Source organism: Lissotriton vulgaris, chromosome 10 (assembly GCF_964263255.1).
Source record: "Lissotriton vulgaris chromosome 10, aLisVul1.2, whole genome shotgun sequence".
In the NCBI taxonomy this organism is placed as follows: Eukaryota; Metazoa; Chordata; class Amphibia; order Caudata; family Salamandridae; genus Lissotriton; species Lissotriton vulgaris.
The window spans coordinates 578621079-578638515 of record NC_141698.1 but is presented as its reverse complement, the minus strand read 5'-3'; positions in this window follow the sequence as shown (position 1 = coordinate 578638515).

Genomic DNA, 17437 nt, shown 5'->3' with positions numbered 1-17437 from the left:
GACAGCTATATCGTTCCTGGGCCTGCCTCGCCTAAGGCATAGCTCTGCTGTCCCCCGCACACACACAATAGTGATTCTTTCATCATACTAGGGTTTTTTTGCGAATGACCAATGTTTTCGTGGCACCACAAAAGATATTCCCGATAGGCGATCATACAGTGTAAGTCATACCATGCAGTACACTTCAAACAAATAGTCACAGAACATGATCAGGCTTTGAGACATAAAAGTCCACTGCCACACTCCTTTCGAATTGAAGTTCCACAATCAACCATTTTCAGATCGACTCCCACATACACACTTTAACAATAATAAACCATGAACTTTAACCGAGTCTGCCCCACTGGTGTTTAAAGGCAACCTCGTACACCCCTCTCAATAGAAGTGGACGTGCCACAGACTGCTCCATGTGAAGTCGTCCTGGAAACTGAAACTGAAACGGTCCGAGCTTTCACAGGAAGAGATTTAGTCTAGTGACTAGACATGCCAACGCTGCATAATTTGGTGAACCCCAGCCCATAATTTGGTCCATACTTGCCACATGCTTCCAGTGGCCTTGGGGATCCTCAAGGTGAGTTCTCCTTGGAATCTAGAAATCATAAGAGATGGCAGTGCTGGTATACTTACAACATGACGACAGGATGAGGAATGCCAACATACCTAGTGGCACATTTATGAAGCGTCAAACTGCATATTCTCTAAGCGCTGATGACAAACCCTGTGTATGCATGTGACTTATACAGCACAAACCTAGCTACAAACACCAGAGCACTGTGCACGATGCGGAGGGGGTGGTGGGGGGGGGGGGGGGATGGTCGGGTTAACAATATGTACAGCATAGGAAAAAAGGACATGAGTTTCAAGGACCGAGGTTATTCTTACACCAGATTTCCTGTTCATGGTACTGAATATTTCAACCTAGGAAGCATGAGATGTTTAGTTTACAAAACGACCTCATTGGTTGGATTTTCCCACAAAGCTATCTTCTCAGATATATAAAAAATAAAATATGTTACACACAATTATCAACACCTGCAAAATCAAAACACAGCTCTGAATATAGTAGAGAGGGGCGGTGGTATTTCGCCTACCAGGACAAAACTCACCACTCAAAACAAACATGGGTAAATTCTCACAGCATCAGAATAAACAAACTGTAGACACATACAAGACCAGTCATTCACAACACTAACAATAACTCACTGCATCACAAGGACCACAACCAAAGGATACACACGTCGTTAGAACACACACAGCATTCAAAAGGTGGAAACGTAAATAAAGACTCCGGAGATGAAACACGTTCCATCTCTAATCTCGTGTTCTCGATTCAGCACTTTTCAAAACTCCAAATGTAAAAAAGTGCCCATAGCGCATAAATGCACACTAGTTTGAAGTATGTGTCATATACAAAAAATATACATTAAAACATACATACACAGTACTCAGACCAAGACACTCGAAACATGTATTTCTTCGCACGTATGCACCAAGACGCACAACTGTGCAACATAAGCCTGTGCACAAATGTGTGCAAACTGTTTTAGCAAATATAGATCCTTGTGCACACAAACATGCTCTCCATACTGTAGGAGCTGCCCAGTATCACACTACCATGCACACGTTTGCACTTCTGTATTGCAGACAACTCCACAATCTTTACTGATGCTCATTTTTACTTGCACTGTGTACTATCATGCACAAGGGAGTATCCAGAAAATTAAAATACCCCCTACTTCGAACCAAAGGTCTTCAGGCACCAAGCAAATGAAGCACGTCATCCCAATCCTAAGCAGACAAGCTCTCGTCTTTCATTGAAGCATTCATCCACTTTCTGAATTATACCATTTCTCCTGTACATTCTATTTATCATTCAGTCTTTCCCCATTCAGCCTGTCCGTCCATATCCAAACCCATCCATCTTTCCACCCATTTAATTAAACTATCCTTTCAGTTATTCCTCCACACATCCTTTCAGTCATTCATCCATCCTTTCACTCCATCCACCCATCCATCCATCATTTCACTCAACCATCCATTCCGCCCACTCATCAACCCATGCTTACACTTGTGCTCATCCATCCACCCACCTACCTAGCCACTCACTCACCCACCCCTTTATCCTCTTTCACTCATCCCATTCCATCCTCACTCGCTCATCATCCATGCTTTCTCATCTTCAAACCTTTCACTCATACATTCTCTCGCCAATTCTTTCAACCGCCCATTCACCCTCCATTTCTCTCATACATTCATTTTCTTACTCATCCATCCACTCTCCAAACCATCGACCTTTTCACTCACACCCATCCAATCACTCACCTTTGTCTGGCAAATGGCAGACAGAAGAGAACCTTCAAGATCTTCACCCCAGTGTAGCTACTTCAGCACTTCTTCCACCCACCCATTCATCCATCCATCCATCCATCCTTCCTTCCTTTTCCTCAGCTATCCATACACTCTCCCAAGCATCCATTCATACTTTCACTCAGCCATCCATTCTCTCTTTCAATAGGAAAGTGCCCCCTTACGCATGGTTACCCCCACTTTTTGTTCGATATCGGATGCACTTTCACCGAGTGGGCCCTGGATTCCTGCCAATCAGGTAACCCAGGGCCTGTGCTCCTTCCTAAAACTGTACATTTGTTTTCAGAATTGGCACACCTCTGGCCCACATACAAATCCCTTGTAAAATGTATTGCTGTTACCAAGGTCCTTGTGAACAGACAGGCCTTATAAGGGTTTCAGCATGGATTGTGCCACCCTCACTTAACATATATACACTGCTGTTACAGACTGTGTGTGTTGGTTGCGACAAAACTGAGTCAACATGGCAAACATTCCTTGTGCCATGCCCACAAACCACTGCTTTGCAAATGTAAGTCACCCCTCTAGAAGGCCTTCCAGCCCTAGTGCAGGGTGCACCATACCACGGGGCAGGGCATAGCTGCATGTGCAATATGCCCCTACAGTGACTATGCTGTTCACAGACATTTAAGTGCTGTGGAGCCATATTGAGAACATAAGCGGGGAGCTTGTCAATACGAACTCAACAGCTCCATGTTGGCTTTACTGAAAGCTAGGAAGCTTGGTACCAAACCCCTTGGCACAATAAACCAAAATTGATGACTGTGTTGGATTTTTTGAAAAATGTGCTCAGAGGGCATCTGAAAAACGACCAACACCCTTGTGTCCAGTTGACTGGTCTGCACAGACATGCCACACACAGACATGTTTTTGCCCCCCTGAGGTGAGCGCCTGTGTGCTCTTCTGGGTCAGAAACAAAGCCTGCTTGGGAGGAGATGCTCCTCACCTAGCCCCTAGCAGGAATAGCATTCAGGGCTGTGAGCCTCAAAGGCTCCCTACTTTTTGTAACGCTAGCCAGGTCCACTCTAACCAGTGGAGATGCCCGCCCCATTACCAAGCCCCACTTTTGATGAGAAGATTAGCAGTTAGGAGAGCTGTGTCCACTCTCTGCCAGGAACCCCCCCTAATGTGCCCTGGAGTGAGGGGACCCATCCTTTAGAATCCTCCATCTTGAATGGAAGGATTCTACCCAATAAGGTTAGAGGAATGCCCTCTCCCCAAAGAGAGGAAACATTCAAAGGGTGTACTCACCCTAAAGGCAAGTAGCCCATTGGATAGCAGCTGCCAGACCAGTAATGCCCCTAAAATCAGTATTTAGGGGTATCCCTGAACCTTGATCCTCAGATTTCTATGACCTAAGAAGAAAAGGACGAAGACTATGTCTAACCGAGCCTGGAAGACGACTACTGATTTGGACCCAGCCTACCAGCCTGTCACCTGCTCAAGGGCCCTGCAAAGACAGTAACACCTGTTCTGTGGCCAGCGACTTCCAAGAACCTCAGGAAGACTGCCACTTTTCAACAAAGACCAGATCTCCTGAAGACAGCAACCCTGCCCAGAAAACCTCCAAACTTCAAGGACTCCAGATCCGTGACCCCTGCCGACTCTGCAACAGACACCCATGGCCAGAGTCAGAGAGACTTACTTGTCCATTGACGTTTCCCCAGTGATCCAGACTTCAACTCCATTGGTGGTTGACCTCTCCTGGACCCCACACAGTCACCTGCAGCCTCTACATGCAGGTTCCCCCAAACGTGACCGGTTCCAACCAAGAAAATCTGACACCAAACATATCCTTGCATCCTCAGCCCCTTGGCCTTAGGGAGCCAACTGATGGTGCCTCAAACTTTCCATATACTCCAACTTATCTGCCCAGCCGGTGGTCACCTTAAGCCAGCCTCCGGGCCTAAGCCTGCAGCCTCTTTGTGCGACCGAGACCCTCCATTTGCTTGCATTGGGCACCTGACGCAGATTTGTACCTTACCCCGGGGCCACTGGTAGTGTATTTTTGGTGCTGTTATGTGCCCCCAGCACCTCTTGTGGGTGCCCACAGTCTCCCTTGACTTACAAGGAGCTCAGTGACCTCTGCACCCGGCTGCCCCAGCACTGCTGGTGGTGCAGTACTTACCTTAAACTGAACCTTGCTCAGTGATGGTCTAAACCCCCAAAGACTGGAAGAGTATGTTGTATAATTACCTTTTAATGCATAACGCCATCGTCCTCCCATAGGATTCCACTGCATGTTCATACTATTGCACACACAATTCTAACTACTTCTATTACAAATGCATTTCTATTATTGTAAAGCATTGTTTACTTGCCTTGGAAAACAATTCCTACTGCATTTGAAAAGTGTTACTACATTTAAAAGTGTTACTTGCCTGCAATGGGAGTTCCTCTTGGTTCTAAAGGAGGATAAAGTAATTTTTTTATACAAAACAATTGATCTTGTCTCAGCCTTTAAGTGTGTGTAATCATTTCTTGCCTGAGTGTGTACAACAAACACTTAGCACAGCTCTCTGATAAGCTTAAGTGCTTGACCACACTACCACAAATAGAGCTTTTAGGATTATCTACTTACACCTCTGTAAGCATCAGGGGATCCCCTGGACTCTGCACACTATACCTTACTTTGGAATAGTATATACAGAGCCAGCTTCCTCCAGTCATCCATCCTTACACATATTCATCCATCCATCTTCCAATCCACTCCTTCACCCACCCATCCTTTCACATTATTTAGGAGTTTCTATATCCAGAGTTGCACATACAGCAGGCCAATCAAGAACTCCACCCCCCTGTAGCTTCTAAAGAAGTGGGGTTGATGATGCCTGTGAGCATGCACATAAAACCATTATGCAGAAAAAGTCCAGATTGAACATATGTTCTTTGGTCTGGCCAGAAGCTCTTCTATAAATACAAATTCATGCATGTGTCCACACATTTATTGCATATGCACTTGTACCGGCAGCCATTTTTTGGTCGATCCCAGGAAGCGCTTGCACTCTCTCAAAATTCTGCATCTCCTTCTGGGGCCTTCATCACGCCCACCATCACTTTCATTGACTCCCTGGAAAGCCCTTCGAAATTCCTTTGGTTTAGTAGGTAAGTGCTTTTCTTTGTCCTACCTTTTGGATGTTGGTTCCTGCCCTGCAGACTGACCTTGTTGCGTGTATTATTTGACCTTGTTGCGTGTATTATTTCACCATGGGCTATATATAGTATTAGTGCTCTACTTTCTCTTTTGCTACGCTTTCTGATCTTGGTTTCCTGCATGTGTTCCAAGCTCTTCTCCAATCTCCATAAGCCGTACCCATTGTAAGCGTTTACTTTGCTCCTGCCACCACCCTCTCCCTTTTTTTTTTTTAAAAAGTGTGGTGTTTTTAAGAAGACACAGGCCTCTCGCGGCTCCATTTCCTCCCCCTAGCAACACACGTGCAGCCTGCTGCTGGTGATTTATGTGCGGATGCCTCCTTTGTGGCAGTATGGCGTTCCTTCTACTTGCATTCCAAGCTCTGCTACGAGCGTCACACGTTGTCCGTGCTGCCTTTGCTCAAGCCACGCTGCAAAAAAGGAGTGAATTCCGGCCACATAGTCTCATCTCCATCGAAGTCCCGTACTACTGGGTCACCCTTTTCGCTTAATCTTCAGCCTGGATGGGGAGGGTCCACCAGACCCGTCCGTGAGGGAGGCCCGCTAACTGTTGAACTTTACCGATGACCCCCCAGAGAACCTTCATTCGACTGGGGGGGGGGGGGGTCATCGGTAACGTAGGGTGGTCGTACCTCCCTGGGAGACGACACCGCTGGTCCGGCGTGAACTGATCCTTGTTCCTTTGCCAGATCATCAACGCTAAACCGATCTGGACCTCCTATGGTCCTGTATTAGCCTTCGTTCAGAGGGGAGATGGGCCAGGCAGGACTGAGGGCAGGGTGCTGCTGACCTCTTCCACCCCTCTCTCATGGGTCTTACCACCCACAACATTAAAAGTACATTTTGTAAAATGTTGTTTGTTGGACCTACGCCCCTCCTGGGTTCCTTCAATCTGGACTCCTGGACCGCCTCATCGCTAAGCCACTGGCCTCAGACCGACTATCCTCCAAACCTTGGTCATTGCATTTCTCCCTCCTTCAAACAGCAAATTCCAATAGATTCTCAGTGACCTCTGTAATGACCCAGACTCTTAAAATTAACACACTAAATGTGAAAGGGCTCAATGATCCAATTAAACAGCGTTCAATCCTTTCCTACCTTGAAGGCTCTGGAGCACACATTTGCCTCCTGCAAGAAACGATTCTCCTTCCTGGAGATACACATAGGCTGTTATCCAAGGTATTCGCCCCAACAGCTTTTTCCCCTCTCAGTCCACCAAAACCGTAGGGGCTACCATTCTGGTCTCTTCTAATTTTCCTGGAAAGCTTGGTTCTAAACAAGCAGAACTTAAGGACAGACTACTGGCCTACTCCTTTCTGTTAGGCTCCCACACTCTTTCAATAGGCTCGGTCTATATCTCAAATGATGGTCAAGAGGGATTTCTGCGAAAGGCAATGACTGAGATTACTAGATCAACTGATCAGATGCTGTAACGGGGGGGGGGGGGGCAACCTGAACCTGGCCTTTGATAATGCTCTAGATAGATCGGCCCAATGTCAGGGACAATTGAGGGGTCTCTCTGAGGAGGGGCTTCAGACGCTAAAGGAGAACCGCTTAATGGACATCTGGAGAGCCATGCACCCCGAGAATATACCTTTTACTCTCATTCCCATAAGACTTGTGAGAATTTACTATTTTTTGGGCACTCGGAGCGAAAAATCCCACACCCAACAAATAGATGTACTGACCTGCACACTGTTGGACCACTCAGTGGTAATACTGGCCCTCTCCCACTGATTCACTTGCCCTCCACTACAAACCTAGCACCTCATTACTAAATCCTCTTGAGGTGATCCAGCAGATTTCGAAGACATCACAAGTTGTCATTTGTCGACAAATGACACAGACTCCCATCGTTACCCTTTGGGATACCCTGAAGGAGGTGGTTAGAGGGGAATTTTTTGCGATTGCCTCCTCGGATAATAAGATTCCTAGACACAAGGGGGACCTCCTGACAAAACAGGTACAGTTGCTAGAGCGCTTATACCAGAGGACTAGTGCACCCTTGTCTGGGAACAGCTAGAGGCAAGCGCAACTGACCAGCCTAGAAGGGCAGAGTACTCACCGCTTAGACTTTGCCACACTTTCTACAACGGAGGGACATGTGTGAGATATTGCTGGCCAATAGGCTAAGAGAACAGAGAAAAACATCTGGGATCACAATGGTGCTTACCTCGACGGGAGAGGAACAGGTCACAGACCAGGAGATTGCTGAAATGTTTCACCAATATTATGCTGGGTCTACGACGCACAAGTTCTCCCCCTGACCCGATACGTTCGAGAAGCAGCAACCACTAAAATAGCACAAGACAAGGGTGAATCTTTAGAGTCCCCCATCAGGATTGGGGAGGTGAGATTTGCCATCTCAAAACAGAAACTTCCCTTTTTTTTTTATAAGACATTTTGCTCCATTCTGACCCCTGTCCTCGCTAGAGTATACAATGCCGTCCGAACCTCTTCACCACTTACATCAGCTATGTCGAAGCCTCAGTGGTCTTAATACCCAAGCCAGTTAAGGATAGATGCCAGTGTGCAACTGTTCGCCGGGATTCTAGCATCAAGACTATCTCCCCCTCATTCCCAGCCTGATAGACCCAGACCAGGCGGCATTTGTGCACAATAATCAATGTGCTGATAACACTAAACGGCTTCTCCATATCATTGATAAAGCACAGCGCTTTGACATCAAACACATGCTCCTCTCCATCGATGCAGAAAAAGTGTTTAATAGGGTACACTGGCCTTATCTAAGAGAGACCTTGGGAAATTGTGGCCTCCCAACTAGATTAATAAAATTGGTCTTAAATAGTGACACTAGACCAGTGACAACAGTGCGAGTAAATGGCTTCACCTCCACCCCCTTTCCCCATCCAGAGAGGTACGAGGCAGGGGTGCCCACTTTCCTTCCTTCGCTTTGTTCTATACATGGAGCAAATAAACCAAAGGACTCACAACAACCCTCTTACTGCTGGGGTGCACTTCGGGGGGGACAAACACACACTTGGCTTCTATGCGGATGATGTGGTGGCACCATAAAATGACAGACTGACTTCCCTTCCAGCCTTTTTGGCCAAATTGGAGCAATTTTCTCAAGAAGAGGGCTTCAAGATCAATATCCACAAACCCCAAGCTCCCAGCCTATCCCTTACAGTTCCAACACAGGTGGAATTACAACGCACCTAACCCCTTCAATGGGCACGATCCCCAATACCTTATCATGGGCTGCAACTCACTGAGAATACACAATGCACAAGATCATTGAATTACACCACAATACTCTACCAAATACAAGCGGACCACACACGCAGTCTTGGCTTAGTCGAGTAGCAGTGGTAAAAATGACCATACTACCAAAGATACTATTCTTCTTCCAAACCCTCCCACCGGAACCCACCCAGGTATAATATATCCATTGCAGCGTAAGGTGGAAGAGACCTTGCCTGCACCAAGAACTGTGCTATAGATCCCCGAATGAGGGAGGCTTAGGGGTGCCGAATTTACAGAACTACTTTTGGGCGTTACAGCTAAAAACATTTGTGGAGTGGTCACGCCCTGAATCTGAAAAGCATCAGCTTCTGCTTTTTATTGATAGAGCAGTAACGGGACAATCTCTTTGGAAGATCCCCTTCCTTCACAGGTCAATATGCCCCAAAAGTCTCTCGCTCTCGCCAGTCACGCAGGCCCCTCTGGTGGTGTGGGACAGGGTCGTAGGGAAAACGGCCTTAACATTTCCATCGCCACCAACAACTAAAGTGGGTGATCCAGAATTCAGCAGCATTGAATTTATCACCAGTTTCAACTCAGGGACATTTACTCCGTGGACCATAGAAGGCCAGAGGTCTATTGGACACTTCTTTGACGAGTCCGGACCCCCTGACCTTCGAGGTCTTCAGCCTACAACAGGAGCTCCTGAAAACTGAACGTTATCGCTAATAGCGGATCAGACACTGGGTCACTCATCCTGGGGTTAGAGCCCATGTGCCACGCCTAATAACTACATTTGAGACGCGGTTGCTATCTAAATCCTCAGACACTCGCCTCACATCTGAACTATACAGCCTACTTCAACCACCTCCAGAGGTTAATAAAAACCCCGGGTCAGAGGAGATGGGACTCAGAACTGGGCCACACATTTACGCAATGGGAACGGGAGGACATTTACCATAGAGTCAGACACACTGCACGCAACGTAGCAAGTATAGAGACAGCTACTAAAATAGCCATTTATTGGTACCTCACACCCCCTAGCTTCACGGGAGAAACCTGTATGTTGGCACAAAGGCAGTTCCCTGGGTACATTGAAACACTTATTATAGGAATACCCTAAAATCCCCCTTAAATCATGCAGAAGCCATCAGATTGGTCTGGCACTGGGATCGGCCCTTCAGAATATTCTGGCTCAGTGGTGTTTGGGATGACTCTGCACCAATCTGGGGTGGCTAAATCACATATGGTTTATTTTGGGTATGGCACGCATCCCTCTCTCCCCCAACCAAGGAGCCTCATTCCCTGACCTCTGGAAACCGTTTCTATCAATGCTCACCTCCTAATTGCAAGAACTCACATGTCCTTAGTACTTACAGCTTCTAAGACTCACTGGACCCCTACCAGAGGCACCATGAGTTGCAGCGTTGGCTTACACATGTGTCCAGTTTATACCGTGTGGAATGGGTGTTCTGCTCGGGCAATTTCATATGCTCTCCTACGATTACTAGGGTTCCAGAGTTGTACGCGATTTCTTTGTTTCCTCCCCGTGCATTTCACATATATCAATAAATATCAGGTCTATCAAACCTCAGAATAGAATAATCCTGGGGAATGTTGGGGGTGACCTATAACTAGGTTTTCCACGAGGAACAGTGCAACCGGCTGGTGGCTGGAAGGGAGGTCAACACTTTTGGCTTTGTGCTCGAGAAGAGGTCACCAGTTGAGTAAAAAACACCAAGCGGACTTAGGGCTACTCCCCTTTGGTTTCATCATAGGTATTGTGGAGAGGGTGAAGTGGCACTTGCCACAAGAAGTCATACCAGAAGATAAATCCATAGGGTGGCGGCAGCTTTCCATAAATGCTGGGGTGAGGGAGACGCTCAGTCACCCAGTAGCACAAGATAGCTGGAGCGGAACCACCAGGGGGCCTGGCCCCTGGCACCATCCAGGCAGAGACGGGTGCAGACGGACTTCCCTTTGGCGATACTTCGGCAGCTGCCATGCATTTATAGCCCACCTCCACAGAGGCTGTGGCTACAATACCAAGAACCAGTGGGACATTAAATATTAACTGGAGCCCGAAACTACCCTCCAAGCTAATTATGTGCTCATTGGAAGGGTTAACCTTCCCCGCCCTCCACACACTTGCCTTCGGGTGCCACCTTGAGTGTGGCTTGGCTTTCCAGAAAACCCCAGTGTGGTGGTTGACAGACTTTATTAACCGTGATCTTAAGAGGTACAAGCATGCCAACGTCTGCATACATGTAGCTCTTCCGATCAAAAGTTTCAATTCTGTGTTTTTTCATTTACAGCCCAGAGGTACAGTCCAACCTGAACATCTCCCAACCCATTGAGCACTAACTGTTGAACGACAATCCGTCACATCCAGTAAGAGTAATGTTTAAACTGATCGCCTTCTGTGCCATATCAGAACACATTTCAGTGAGGATAAGTGGAATTGCATGATATCTAGTTGACTTACAACTGTCACGCCTTCTTGTTCCACACCCGTCATGCTCAGTTGCATGTCTGAGCCTTAAACATCCATGAACGAAGTGGCGATTGAATACAGTACGGCCTTCTTAGTAAATCATGCATGTAAACTGTACCGGCATATTTAAAATTGTGGACTGCATTAAAATGTGTATATTTACAAGTCTTTTTCTTGTCCAGTACAGCCCATAGCAAAATATCATCCTTGGGCCATCCTCACATCCCCACGTCAAGCCGACAGACTTCCACGTTTTTAAAGTGATTTAAATATGCAGTTTTGGAAAGGTAGGTATTCCTTACCTCAAATGATATCGTGCGTATACAGCTGGAGACAAGCTGTAATTTGTGCTTAACTACATAAACATTGGCAAGGTGGGCGCCCTTTTTAAATTCCTGTCTCATTACATTTCTTGTCCTGTCCAAATATAAAATCTAACCATGGAGTTGGGTGGTTTCTGGAATGCAGCGCATCATCATAGGCTGCCAGGTTTCTGTTAGCTTCTGGCTCCAGTCCTCTTCTGGGTATTTTCTCAAGGCGTCCTCCTCTCAGCTGGGTATCTAAGCCTAACTCCATGCACGGTTTATTCTGTATTTGGCACAGTGAGTAAGAAACACCCTGCCTTCTATAACTTCTGCTGCTGTTCTACCATCTCCAGAGCGAACTTTGCTTCCTGGCACCAAGTGCTCATTTTTATGCTGCTAAAATTGCCAGTGCACTGGGCTATTTACATTCACTGAACATAGTGTACAGGTGAATAGAAATTACCTGTTAATTCAGTGTAAACTGTTGCTAGGAACTTTGTTTTCTGTACTCTCTAGCTACCTCCCCTGCAATGCGCAAGCCTGCACTACTAATATTTCTTGCAAACATTATGGCTGTCACCCCCTTTTTGAAAAATACGTCACTTTTGAGACGTATACATTTCGGAGGTCAGAAAAGATATTTCCCTATCTGTTCTAAACAGGAGTTGGATAAGCAGGCCAGTGGGCCCCAGGCCTACTGCAGTGATGCTGCTGCCTGCCTTTGTAAGGGTATCTAGCAATATTTTTTTTAACATCTTTCGATTGAGAGTCTCGCCCTTTTCTTACATTTCTGAATAAAGACTAAATGGACCCCTAAAATTCCCTTGGTCCTGTCTTTCTTGGCACTTTACACCTACAACAAAAAGGTTCGTTTTTTTTGCTGTTTTTTTTTTTAAGATCACTGTGGTTGTATGCACTTTCAGAACGGACAAATGCTCACTTCTGTTGGATATACACTGGATATCTTTCAAACAATTTAATTGTGGCAGGCTTTAGTTCTTTTAGACTTGCAGCCAGAGAACATACTGCTCAGCTTTCAGGGCCGCATTATCTTGCCCGACTTTGGACTGTGCAAAGAAAACACTGAACACAACAGCACAACATCCCCCTTCTGCGGCACACCAGAATTAAGCTTTCACTCAATTAATATCATGGGGCCACTGGCAAGCTCGGATAACAAAATTATATTATATAAAAATAGCTACGCTCAGGCTGGAGTTATTTTTTTAAGTACCAGTGTTTCACATGCGATTTACTCCTTTGGACCGCTACGTTTAACTAAACTTGGTACTTTAATCACATTTGCAGTGCAACATAAATGTGTCTCTTGTGCGGACTTTAATCTGAAGCACCCCACCTAATTAAAATCCACTACATAACACTCCACAACACAATATTTAATTTCACATATTTAATTTCCATTAGACACAATTCCACTCCACATAATTCCTAAACACTCAAAACTACAAAATCACCATCCACAGAATTCAACAGCACACCATGCCACGTAATTCCCACTACACAGATTCACTCCACACAATTCCACCACTAATCTAATCCAAACTACATAATTCCACCACACACATACACTCCCTCCCGTTTTACAGAGGTAAACATACATTGCTATTTACAATCTCAATAGCTCAAACAAATGCGAGACCGATTGCATTTCCAAGCCCAGTTTGCATTTAGCACGATCTACCCCAGTCAGGTCTCAACTCTATGGTTTACATGCTGTGTCCGGGTACCAGCTTGCAAGCCTTGGCCACTTCTTTAAAATGAAAATGCTACGTCATTAAGCCGAGTCCAGGTGGGTTCACTTTTCACACATTCCACTACCGTTTGTAAAGCCCCCCCTACCCCCTCCCCCCAGGAGTACTCACACATCTCAGTGCAGATTAAGTACGAGATCAATCGTGTCCATTAAAAGGGCGCATTTGTGTGAAAGGCACACAAATAAGTTGTTTTTGCTTCAATTTGATCTTTATCCCTTCCCCTGCTATAAACTGTCCAAAACATCACCAGAACTAGCTCCCCTCTTTTAACCCACCAACAAAAATGTAACTTTCTTTTGTCTTTTACAAACACTGAATTATTGGAGTAAGTACCCTGTGCAGTCAGAAAGGAAATGTTTATTTTACCCAAGACATCGCACATCTTCTTGAAAACCTGGAACATCACCCATCCTGCTTCTAACCACTAAAGCACTTAAAAGAAAATACATTTTTATAAAGCGAAATGCGCGAGAGGTTACCCTTCAGAAATTGCGGTTCCACTGTACACCAGTGACGATTTGACCTGTAACACACTACTGACTACATTTTAACATTGTTACAAAAAAATAGTGTATGCAATTAAGTCTGCCATTAACTTTTCTGCCGTGGTTTTGTGCCCCGTGGAGTCGTTGAAAAACCTCTGCTTCATTCAGGACAGCAGAAGTCAATCAATCTCCCTTCAAATCAGAAAGCAATTATTACCCGACTTGTCCAGCTGGAAAAGATGATAATCTGATTCCGCTTTCTTAAATGTTTTGGCAACCATTAACTCAAGCTCTGTCTGCTCCCATAAAACGAGAAGCGCCATAGCCACGCTTTCAATGCCCACAAAAGCTGTCCGCCATCTCACTCTCGTACTTACCCCAAGCAAAAGACTTTGCGGATGACGTCCCTTCCGGCGCCACCTGAAACGCGTAGCAGTCAGGCGTTCCGACCAGCTCTCGTTTCTCTAATCGAATTGATCCAGAAGTAACAAACCAAACGTATCCATGGCAAAGGAAATGCTAATGGGGAATGAGCATTTGAATGTCTGATTGGTGCAGTAAATGAGATGTTTGCTTGAAAGCACCTTCAACAGGTTTTCTTTCCTATCAGGCATTGCATTCTGGAACATGTAGTTCTATATTTAGATTCACTCTCAACATCAAAATCCATGGGGAAAAAGCAAAAGAAAAGTGCAGAGTAAAATGATTGTTTCCTTGCCTAATAGTTTTTTAAGTCGGCATAGCACAGAAGTCGTAGAAGCCTTTTCAGCATATACATTTGTTTTTTATAGAAATATGCCTTCAGCAACATTTGCATAGCCGTATATAAAAATATTTACATAGCTCTACCGTTAGCCACATCTTTTGTTCGGAACTGGGTCTAAAATGAAATTTCTAACTCAATTGAAACAACCGTACTGCAAACATATAGCAAACAAGCATTGGTAAATGCATTAGGTTTTGCCTATATGATTATCAATACATTTTTTTAAATTGGAATTTGTACTTTTGTAGTTGCGCAATATAAGTTACTGTTAGTCCATTAAAGTGTTATGACTTGTTTATTGATAAAGTTAATATATTTTGCAAAAGGGGGGCTTTTTTTTTCCCTACTGACGATTGAGGAATCATGAAACACGTGTCTAGGGATACGAATTGGAAATAAATAATACAGCACTGGCTATGAACACTTTGACTTGAGTATTGAGCGGGAATCATGAACTACGTGAACCATCATGCAAGAGGTAATTACTTTGGGGCGTGTCTGGCGCTCTCCCACCCCCCTAATAGTTTAATATATTTTGCTTTTACTGGTGGTATTATAAAATTGTGATATTAGGTAAAGGATAGAGGATAATTTTCTAATTAAAATATACCTTATAAGTACGGTTTAAGCATGTGCAGCTATGGGCAGACTAATGAAAGGGGGGGGTGTGAAAAACAAAACAAGCAGAATGAGGAGATAGATGTGCAGGGAGAATAATGAGTAGAGAAGCACTGGTTATCCCTCAAGCTCATTCCATCCCAGAGAACCACTGGGTTAGGTAATAATTAACGCTTGTTATCAGAGACTCAGCATACATTGTAAGTGTAAATAAACAAAAGGAATCCACTCCTTCAGTACAGGGTGTATCCTCCAAGGTTGAGGAACACCCTTGTTGTTATGGGTCCCCTCACACACCAACAGGCCCCTTGGTGTCATGCTTCATCATTGGGGTCCTCGTACCCCTCTACGGCGTGCTGCGACCTACGAATACGCGGAAGCACTTGGAATGACTTTGTGTGGTGTGGGTGGGGGATTTTAAGTGTGAGTGTATGGTGAGGTTTAGATCTAAGTGAGTGAAGTTAAAAAGTACCTGGCTCGTGGGGTGACAACATTTTTTTAATGGACCCCCGGCCTGGTGCTGTTAAAAAAGAGAGTGTGGGAGGTTAAAAAAGCAAACAATGTGCATTACCTCCTCTCTGTGTGTGTCGACATGTTTCGGTGTAAAACACCTTCTTCAGGACAGGGTACACAAATCCCCACCTTACTCACGTTTCTCTAACTCTTATCAAAGAAATTTTCTTCATAAAAGTGAGGAATAAAGTGCAGGTAAAACAATGTACCTAACAAAACGCCGCTTAATAGTCGACTGTTTTGTAGGGGTAGAAATGCCTCAAGAGCCAATCTGACGTCAGGGTCCTTTATGCTATTTAGCACGATTTCAGCGAGGAAATTCCTCCCGACCGACCCCTCCGTGGCTCCAATGATTCAAACTCTCTTTTTTACCAGCACCAGCCCGGGGGCCCATTAAAAATTTTTTTTTTTAATGCTAAAGTATAAATGTAAAACACCCTTAAATGTCTCGGTGGCACGGTTTCAAAGGCCACACTCACTAGACCAATCCAATGAAAATTAAATAGAGATGTGATAAACAGACTTGCCAAGTACCATGCATCAAGGTTTAGACTAACACATTTCAGTGCTAAAATGCATTAGTCACCCAATTATAGCGCCCCACGAACCGCCCCTAGGCACACTCTATGAGGGAAGGCCGAAACGCGTTCAAAACATTGAGCTTGCTGTACTGTCCAGCTCCGTGCTCTGTTGTCATAACTGTAGCTGCCTCGATCTTAATTTACTAATTTTTACTAGATTGTATTAGTTGATGCACTGCATAGAAAACTAATTACTTCCCATTTCCAAGGTAGTTGAAGTTGAGCTGCCCGGCCCTGTTGAGCTGCCCCATAATTTCACACTCCATTGCTGTTTAATTCCATCGGGTCTACCTACACCTGATCAATTCAAATCAAAATTAACTTGTTTTGATCATTGTATCACAATATACTTGTTAATACTGATTATTATAAATAAAAATGATGTAAAATAAAAAATAAAAAAATATTTACCTGTGACGGTTATTACATAGCTTATGAAGCACACTGTATGCTAAACTGCAATTAAAGAGAACTCTTTTAATACCTAAATAGTGTTAATTGAGTGGTAATCCGCAAATAATTCTAAAATCACACAGCAGGTTGGACCTTTCTGAAAAAAAATTAAACCAAAATAGTGGGTGTATTCTATGAGTAATCAATCAGCAATCATTCTCAAAACATCAGGAGCACTTTCATCATGTTAAAAAGAAATGATGCTTGTGGAGTTTTAGATGTTTTATTTTAAAATCATCTAGAACAATTGGATCTTATGAAGCAATCAGATATTATTTAAAGGCATGAATGCTGATTCAACATTTAAGGTTTTCCTTGAATTGGAGGAGGGTAGTGTCAGTGCTAATCAGTAGCAATAAAAACAGACAGTGAAACAGGTCTCTACAGGGCCTTATTTATAAGTCCTTCCCTTTACATTGCAAAACGCATCTCTCTTGCTCGACATGCGAAAACCCTTAGTAGGGTAGGTCACTGATGCAGACCCTTGAACACTTTGCAGGTTTTATTTGTACAATAACCTATTTCCTTTTTCCAGGTGCAATGAGCCACTAGAGTTATGTGATTCTGTGACTGCGGCATTTTCCACATTAATTTGCTGCACTTTTTGCATATTTTATCATCTCCTGCATAATTTGCAGATTTAAACCAAAAATAAATTGTCTCTAGCTAAAACAGATCTAAAGTTGCTAAAAACGGGATAGCATGTGTTCCAGCTCAGTGGCA